The sequence below is a fragment of the Lactuca saligna genome, chromosome 3 (assembly GCF_052625555.1).
Source record: "Lactuca saligna cultivar CGN05327 chromosome 3, ASM5262555v1, whole genome shotgun sequence".
NCBI classification, from domain to species: Eukaryota; Viridiplantae; Streptophyta; class Magnoliopsida; order Asterales; family Asteraceae; genus Lactuca; species Lactuca saligna.
Window position 1 is genome coordinate 168,465,336 of NC_136419.1, and position 10,463 is coordinate 168,475,798.

A 10,463-nucleotide genomic window follows, 5' to 3' on the forward strand; every position below is an offset into this window, starting at 1 on the left:
TAGCATCACCCTAATAGACTTTATCTTAGCCACTGGTGAGAATGTCTCGTCATAGTCAACCCCTAGGGTTTGAATAAAACCCTTCACAACCAGTTGTGACTTGAAAGTGTGTACCTTTCCGTCCATGTCATTCTTCTTTTTGAAGATCTATTTGCACCCAACTGTCTTTCGAGCTGGTACATTCTTAACCTAGTTCTTAACTTGGTTGTTATACATGGACTTGATCTCTCTGTCCATTCCCTCTTTCCATTTGGATGCCTCATGTCACACCCCCAAACCAGAACGACGGAAACGTTCGAGGGCAGAGGACGTCATATTCAGTATCATAACAGTTCATAAAAAGGAAAGTACACACCACCATATATATTAAGTTTTTCAAAATGTTTACATAATTGTATTCGTTACATGATCAAAAGATAAATACATAAACATCTTTCAAAAGAAGTAATTAACGTCAGCACGTTAATCCCCAAAAGTTGATCTCCAAACCTGCTTAGCGGTTCCCTGAGAATACAAGTTATTTCAAAGAAAAAGTGTCAACAATTAAGTTGGTGAGTTCATAAGTAGTGTTTTAAGAAAATGTACGCCATTCGAAAGTTCGTGTATGTTTTCCAGAAAACGCAGTATTTCAAATGTAAAGAGTTATGATTCGTTGTGTTGACAATGAATGTATTAGATCCAGAAAATCCCATATTTTCCGTAATGGTTGAGATACGAACTGTTGTGTTTTCCAAGAAAAACCCTTATTTTCTTATAAAAGTATGAAATGCATATGAATGTTCGTGTTATAAGTTTTAAGTAATTGCACCAGGAAAATTCCTTATTTTCCTATTAGTTGTTTGGTTTGTATCCAGGAAAAACCCTTATTTTCCTAACATAACTAGCAGTCTCTAAGACCGAAAATCGCAAGCAACCGGCATGCTTAAAAGTTGTAGCATAGTTTTAATAGCTACTCGTTAATAAAAGCATAATACCGTATTAATTGTATATCCGATGAGTTTTATAACCATACTATGTAACATCCCAAAAACACAGTCTGAAAAATTTCGTTTAATTTAATGATAAAACCATAGTCAATAAACCTCATATAGAAATCATAAGCAATGTATCTCAAAATATTATAACAACTGTCAAATATATCAGAGTATAAACATCCCAGGCTGAACAAATGGTGTGTGCACTGTAATCTTCCCGAGCTCCTCTTTTGAAAACTGAGTACCTGAAACCAAAAATGAAACTGTAAGCACGAAGCTTAGTGAGCTCCCCCAAACTACCACATACCATACAATAACATATAAACACATATTGGGCCTTGCCCACTACATCGGGCCGAAGCCCGGAAACTGCATCGGACCGAAGTCCGGAACTGACTGGGACCTTGTCCCCTGCATCGGACCGAAGTCCGGAACTAACTGCATCGAACCGAAGTCTGGAACTGACTGGGACCTTGTTCCCTGCATCGGACCAAAGTCCGGAACTAACTGGGACCATGTCCCCTGCATCGGACTGAAGTCCGGAACTAACTGCATTGGACCGAAATCCGGAACTGACTGGGCATAGCATAGCATAGCAAAAACACATATCAAATAGCATAACACACATGATCATAAACTCATATACTGCATACTACGTCAGGCCGTAGCCCATAACACTTAACACATAAATCATGTCTGAGCCACGAAGGCATCAAACAAACTAACAACTCCATCGGACCAAAGTTCGGAAACTACTGCTACTAAACGGGCCGACATTGTGGCCATAGACCCGTTCCTACTGGAAGGAAACTCACCTCACACTGCTGAAGTCCTGCAGACACAATCCCACACTGCTGAAGTCCCGCAGACTCCACCCAATGTAACGACCCGTTCCCGGTATGTTGATTTATTGGCAATTGTAGTGAGTTTTCCTAGAGGGACTCGGCGAGTTCTAGCCTGACTCGCCGAGTTGGGTTGCATATTCTGTGCACGCGGGAGCCGGGGACTCGGTGAGTCCATATCCCGGACTCGACGAGTCCGTCCGTCTGGGTGAAACCCTAAAATCCCCGGGTTGCCCACTATTTATACCACCTTATAGCCCCCATTCTCGCCTCCCTCACCCTGAGAACGCAGTGATAGGGCCCCAAACCTCCATTGAAGAGCTTATATGTGTTTTGGTGCCATTTTGTGAAGGTTTGAAGAAGGAGAAGAAGGAAGAAGCAAGGAGAAGTGTTGTAGTGCAAAGATCCAAGGCCAAATCAGAGCTAATAGAGGTATTTTCGGAGTTCCATCTTGTTATATGCTTTAAACTTCCATTAGAGCTCTCCCAAGAGCTAGTTGATGCTTGTTCCAAGCCTTACACTTGCATGAATGTCTTATTAAGTCGGAATATCTATGGATCTGAATGTTGGGGTGTAGTAGAGCCCAGATCTACTGTCTTTTTGGAGTTATATTGCATGATAACCATAGATCTACCCATTTTATGCATCTTTTAGCCTTATTTCCCTTATTCATGAGGTTGTGCACGTAAAGTTGGAAACTTTACGTGGTAAAACAGCTTATTGGACTCAGATCTATCAATTGTATGCATTGGATTCAAACAGAATCAAGTAGAAATCAGTTGCATGGCGGCGACTCGACGAGTCGGAAGAACGATTCGACGAGTCGGGTCGCGAGTCCCGAGTCCTTCAGTTTTATCAGTGTCGAGTGTACAAGGTGAGTTAGAGAGTGGACTCAGCGAGTTGAGAGTGGACTCAGTGATGGAGGGACTCGACGAGTTTGTTCATACAACTCGGCGAGTTCAAGGCAATCTTCTTGGGATCAAGAACAACTCGTCGAGTCTGTTCATACGACTCGGCGAGTCGGATGAAGATTGTCGGAGTTCTTGGATCAAGTGGGTACTCGTCGAGTCGATGCCAGACTCGACGAGTAGCAGTGAGAAGAAGTGAAAAGTGAGAGTAGGACTCGGCGAGTTGGGTGGCCAACTCGGCGAGTCAGCCCAAAAGAGAGTTGACTTTGACCAAGGGTAAAAGAGTCATTTTACCCCAAGCGCAGTGTTTAGTTTTTGATTGAGTGTCTTTATGGACTTGTAGCCGAGGAGATTCAGGAGCAGCCGTCGTTAGCTTTCCGAGCCACACACTCAGCAGCCAGCTTACGAGGTGAGTTTCCTTCCAGTAGGAACGGGTCTAAGGCCACAATGCCGGCCCGTTCAGTTAGCAGTAGTTTCCGGATTTAGGTCCGATGCAGCAGTTAGTACGTTCGATGCCTTCGTGGTTCGAACATGATTTGTGTGCTATGTTTTATGTGTTAAGTATTATGTGTTCCGGGTCACGGCCCGATGTAGCATGTCGTATATGTGTTATGCTAGTTGATGTGTTATGCCATGCCATGTTCAGTCAGACAGTTCCGGACTTCGGTCCGATGCAGTTAGTTCCGGACTTCGGTCCGATACAGGGGACAAGGTCCCAGTCAGTTCCGGACTTCGGTCCGATGCAGGGGACAAGGTCCCAGTCAGTTCCAGACTTCGGTCCGATGCAGTTAGTTCCGGACTTCGGTCCGATGCAGTAGTTCCGGACTTCGGTCCGATGCAGGGGACAAGGTCCCAGTCAGTTCCGAACTTCGGTCCGATGCAGTTTCCGGGCTTCGGCCCGATGCAGTGGGCAAGGCCCAATATGTGTTTATATGCTATTGTATGGTATGTGGTAGTTTGGGGGAGCTCACTAAGCTTCGTGCTTACAGTTTCAGTTTTGGTTTCAGGTACTTCCGCAAGCAAAGGGAAGAGCTCGGGGTGACAGCATCGCACACACCACAGCATAGCTTTATCCCGGGGATGTCTCTTGATGTTTGGATTGATGTAGTATGATACAGTTTTCCGCACATTATTTTATTATGTTTTGGGGATACATCGCGTATGTTTTATGATTATGATACTTATATTATGGTTTTGATTATATGGAAAAAAACGAAAATTTTTGGGTCGTGTTTTTGGGTGGTTTCACCCAAGCTGCTGGCTGACAGATTCCCGAACTGTCAACACCAAATAACACCCAATTAATAATTGGGTTCTAACACATAACTAAAAATACATGCTTTGGATAATTACTACATTACCCCTAGCTTGGCTTACCCAAGCCCAAGGCCCAATCCATAGGCCCAAAGTCAACTAGGGATCAAAGGCCAACATGTATCATTTTAGGGCCCAATATCATACAACCATCTAGGCCCCAACTATGGCCCATCTATGGCCCAATTTTCCAAATTGGGCCCAATCCTTTATATGGGCCTTACCCTAAAGCCCAACTAATTACTCTAGTCCATTTGATTATTCTCGGATGGCCCAATACAAAGCCCAAGTGAAATTAGGGTTTCACATCAAATTATAACTAGGGTTAAGTGTTTCTTACTTAACCCACTAGGGACTTAATCCGTTAAGGACTTAATCCATTAAGTCCATTATTGCTTAGATTAATTTTTGCCAATGCTTATTATATAATATTTCACTTATTAGATAATTCTCGTGTGCCCTGATAAATTCCCAAATATTAATATTTTCTCAATTAACTCATTAAGGACTTAGTCCATTAAGTTCTTTACTCTACTTGATAAATGATATGAAATACTTTGGGCTAAATTCACAATCTAATCCCAATGGCCCAAAAGTAGGTCCAATAAAAGTCTAAGGCCCAGTTACTCACAATTAGGGTTTTCCACTCAAACATGGCCCAATAGGCCCAAAATAAATCTTTAAGCCCATTAAGGTTTTGGCTAGGTCCATTAAGGTTTTGCTTGAGGGGCACCACCCACTACCACTTCGGGTAGTGGTGGTCTATGGCGGCTTACGGCGGCGGCCACCACCCTACGGTGGTGGGTTGGTTCATTTTCATTATTCCAAAATCAAATTACATTTTACAAGGCTAAAATCTCAATTAACCACACACACATGCACTAAACTAATCACACACACACACAGCCACACCATGGCAGCCGACGATGGCTCGTGGCGGCAGCCACCACCTCACGGTGGTGGTGGTGGCTCTTTTCTCAACTTTTCCGATTTGACAAAACACACACATCCCACACACTAATTATAGAACTACAGCCCCATACACGTTTCTTATTTGCACTAAACACCCAGCCACCCACCTGGTGGCTCACGGTGGTCCGGCAGCAGCAACAACAAGGCGTTTGACATCCTCCCATGACGGTGCGTGACTCCTCAGCAACAAATGCACACACCAGCAAGTCTTTGCTTAGACAACAAACTCAACTCACCTGTAACATACATAACACGTTCATCATCGTGGCGACAGTCGGGTGGTTGGAAACTACAGCAACAGGAAATAGCCGCATGGCGGCGGCTGCAATACATGGGACGACAAAAGAACGAGAGATAGAAGAACTCGTCATTACCGGAGAAGAATGGAGAAGAACAATGAGCGGGTACAGCAACGCTGAGAGTCACCTCGTCTTGTGCTATTCCGATCGTTCACAGCCTGCACAAGTCGTTCACAGCTTAAAATCCGGTCTCAGTGGTCCTTGTCGCTCCTAGCATCGACAATCACAACAGCGGCACACAACGATCTTGGCATTCAGCAATCGCCCTCAATGGTGGCTCACAACCCACACCCGACGAGTATGGCTAGCTCCACAATCCTCCTGTTACCTACGACTTCTGATGGCACGAACTTGGCTAGGCGGCGTTAAACAGAAAAGAGAAGAATGAGAGCGGTGGCGGTTGACCTCGACCAAAGGCAGGGGCTCCTCCCAAATTCGTTTCCCCAGCAAGAGGGTCATGGATTCCCACGATGGGCGCACATTGCAGCAGCAGAAACCACATCGAATGCGAATGTGGTTGGTTTGTCGATCTCTGATGGCAGCGGTTCATGGTTACGAAATCCGGCAGTCACTGTGGCAGTGACACTTCGATGGCGACTCGTCTGATCGGAATCAACGAAGGAGAAGAGAGAGATGGTGGCTGAAGTCCTTGCTTGGTCTAGGGTTTAGATGCTCCAATTGGGAGGAAAACGGATGGCACCGATTAATACCGTGCCCATCCAATCTTCATGAAATTTTGACACTAACAGCCCCTCCCTTTCGAAACATTTTCAACTTAAGTATAGAAATTACCCTTTAGCCATTAATCCCATAATTTCCTTTCATATTAAGTCCATTAATTACCAACTGTACCCTGACTTTTGAAATCCTTTTAAAATTAAATCTAGAACTTACAATTTTAACCCCCAACTTTTAAACTTGTAACAACTAACCCTCGAAACTAAAGCCTTGCTCAAACAGGGTGTTACAACTCTCCTCCACTTAAATTAGATTTCGTCCACGAAATCATTCCTTACCATACCCTTCACGCCCAACCACTCTAGTAAAATGGTCACCATCCTTGGCACACCCTAGCCCTCCTAGGGTAGCCATGACCAATCTTCGCAAAGCCCTAAAACCCTCAGGTGAACGAACTTCTCGCAACAAGATTACCTGTACTTTGTCTGAAATTTGTTGTCTCTAGATGATGTGAATCCCTAACAGACCACTCATACTGAATCATTATAGATGAAGCCATTCTACTTGTCTCTCAGCTGCCCACTCCTCTCCTGAAATCTCAAGGCTCCCACTAGAAAAATAGAATCACAGATCCATTTATCCCTATTATTCACTTATAACTGGCCAACGTCCTGATAATCCCGCTGTGAGTGACTTAGCATATCCCAAGCTATCTGTGACTCTATCCATACATGAAATCTCAAAATACCATTACTGCTTGAGACACTGAACTGTCTGAACACTGAACTGCCTAAAGCAGTATGTTGCCACATGGCTGCTTCCCGAAATCTATCTAGACCTTCCCGGTCTCAATTGGTTCGTCAATCATCTGCAATACCGGTTTCCAGCTTGACTACGGAGCCAAAAGACTCCCTACTTAGTCGCCTTTCATGACTTCAGAACGAAATCATTCTCTGGAGCTAGTTGCTACTAGTTATCTTGTCATTATGGCCCTAACGACCTTTTGATCTAACTGACTGATTCCATACGTCGAATCGTGATGTCACCAAACCAAATGCTAAAAGTGATTACTACTAGACCCATGGTAGCCTTATCTCACACGTTCTTAAGCAGTCCATTGCTTTTCTAATCCCATAACTATAGTGGTGCTTCTACCGTCTTAACACTATCTTAACCAGGTATAATCTGTCTGGGTAATTCCGAAATCCAATCCATGGATTTCCATATCCTCACTGCTACACCCGAACTGGTGGGTACTACTATTCTTTCCACGTCTTATCAACACACTTACGCTAACTATCAACCTAGTGAATGCTACGGCTACACCCGCATACTTACAACACTCTATCACCATCTGGTTACTAGTGAATGCTACGGCTACACCCGCAGACTTACAACACTCTACATACTGGATCGATACGCACTTGACCTACACTCAACTGAACTCATGTCCTGACTAGAATCCCAAACCTGATTCCCTAAGGCTTACTAGTAACATCACGGGAACGCGATCTCTTTATTGGAAAACTTTTCCGAACTTCCATCTCACACTATCCTCAAACCATACAACCACTTGGGCTATCTTCCTTCCCAATAAAGATGCGAAACTTATCCTAGTCTCAAAACTGCTCCCGCTTCTGAATCCTTGGGCGATTCTCCCCCACTTTGATTCAGCTAATGCCCTACAGCACACAAAACTGGAAGAATTCCCAATCCTTCTCACCACCCATGACCAATCTGCTAGAACCACACTTACCATTGCTAGTGTTTCAGCACTAGTCAGTCCAAAGGATCACGCCACCTCCAAGAACCCGAATAAATCTCCGGTAATAACCCGCTAGACCCACAAAGCTCCAAATCTCAATTGGAGACCTTGGAATCTCCCACTGCATCACGGCCTCTAACTTGGTCGGATCGACTAGAATATTTTTCTAATTGACATGGTGCCCAAGAAATTGCACCCCGCGCAACCAGAACTCACAATTAGAGAACCTTGCTAAAATTTTCTCCTTCATTAAAGTCTCTAGCACCTCACTCAGGTGCTTCTCATGTTGCTTCTTACTCTTGGAATAAACTAAGATGACGCTGTACTTCCCAATCCCGCAATCTGGGGGATTGCTCTATCACTATTTGCTAATGCTTCTCGGTATGCAATTGGCATATGACATCTCTTAAAATACTATTCATACACAAACTAAGGATAACTCAGGGTTACACTTACTCAAACCTCTGGAAGGAAAGGCTCCCTTGTGCAATTTCCCGCAAGTGCTACACCGAATCTGGTCCTGCTGATCTCTCGAAAGCTAATCTGAAATCTACGATCTCCTCCCGAGACCCCTCACTATAAGCAACTGATTTGGTTCCCTCATACCAATGTGCTCCAAGTCCATATCCCAAACTCAAGCTCTAGAATTTATATCATTCAGGGTCTTGCACCCCGAGATACTCAGGATCTCCATGCTATCGTTCTACCGTATGTTCTGATAACTTACATTCTTAAATTCCTCATCTGCTGCATACTGTGGTACCATATAAGATCTTTCCCGAGACTTGGCAGTGATCTCTGCCACAGTCTTAGTCGTTTGATGGAGATCTAACAACTCTTGCACCAACTGTTGCGCCTCAATCGCCTAGGCACACTCTGCCTAGAATCTGGTCTAAAAGTTATCTCATGACATAGCTTTAACCGCATCATTACTCAACTCACCCCCAACTTCTTCCTATCAATCTCGTGCTCTACCCCGCTAGAGATAGGAGGTAAGTCAGATCTTACCTCCTTTTGAGACAACGTCTGGTACAAAAAGCGTTGGTGACATCTGCCAACCATCTGCTACTAACAATGGGATCCCTAACCCCCAAGACAATCTGAAGCCTCACAAACTCTGAATTTCCCGAAACATCAATGTATGGGTCTCTATCATGACTGTTATCTCAGTGCATAATGCACTCGGCCTCTCATCACAAATCTCTATAATGCCCTCCTTGATCACACTGACGATTACAGGAGTCTAGTCAATGATACTACGCGTACTTCTCAGATGGAATGAACTCCCTCATCTGATCATCAATCTGCCCGGCTCTAGAGTCCGAGCCTGAACCCTCGTTGACACCGGAACTACCATCTGGTCTACCACGTAGCGTCATTATACTCGGCAACATATCATCACTAACATCACAATACTCATCCAAGCTCGAGGGATCTCACACACTACGAGTTCCCTGGATTCATCTCAGCCTGTCTTGATTCGAGTACGGATCCTCTGCTTTCAGTAGTACGGGCCCATACTACCTTCCACATCTATCCGTACTTTCCTCAAGAACTGCCTCGACTCCACTAAGTCACTCTACTGCTACTAATCTCTGCTGCTACCTTCCTAGGCTTGCCCTAGGGAAATCTCTGACTCCATCCAATCTAGTCCTCAGTTGCTGAAGGCCTCCTTGTAATGCTAATTAGCCATCACCTGAATACCATCACATGTGACGAGGCTTAGATAATCCTTCGAGTAAAAGACTCATCCCTACAACGGTTAGACTCAAACAAGAGCTGCGCAATAGGGCCAAATCCAACACTCTAAGATTATTCAACCCTGATCACATGTGACGTGATGTATTCACCTAACGGCTAGCTCCCATCACTCAAAGTCCTACAAAGCACAAAGCAAGCAGCATTCGGACACAGGAAACTACTCAAGCAAATCTATCCTCATAACGAGAAACTGTAATAGCATACAATGCTAGGCTCATACTATCAGGCATAACCTAAACAGGCTATCCTACTACTGTCTACTCAATAGTAGCATGAAATTCCCATAAAGATGAAAAATATATAGCAGGCACATAAGGCATCCTCCTAGATCCTTAGTCCTATTCTAGCATGTTGTTCTACTAAAACTGAAACTGACAATCATATCATAAACTTGTATGAGTAATTTGGGAGTACTTACTTGAGCTCGGCTGATTGCATGCACCACACCCTTTTCTCTTTTTAAAATTGTTTTCGCTTTTTCTAAAACTCTTTTCCTTATACCTTTTCTAAAATTGTTTTCTTTTCTTAAAATCTTTTTCTAAACATGGTTTTTCTCTTGAAAACTTTATACCACTTCCTTAGTTTGAGTTCAGACACACCCGAAAGTGTGCCCAAATCCCTCAAACCAAGGCTCTGATACCAACTTGTAACATCCCAAAAACACAGTCTGAAAAATTTCGTTTAATTTAATGATAAAACCATAGTCAATAAACCTCATATAGAAATCACAAGCAATGTATCTCAAAATATTATAACAACTGTCAAATATATCAGAGTATAAACATCCCAGGCTGAACAAATGGTGTGTGCACTGCAATCTTCCCGAGCTCCTCTTTTGAAAACTGAGTACCTGAAACCAAAAATGAAACTATAAGCACGAAGCTTAGTGAGCTCCCCCAAACTACCACATACCATACAATAACATATAAACACATATTGGGCCTTGCCCA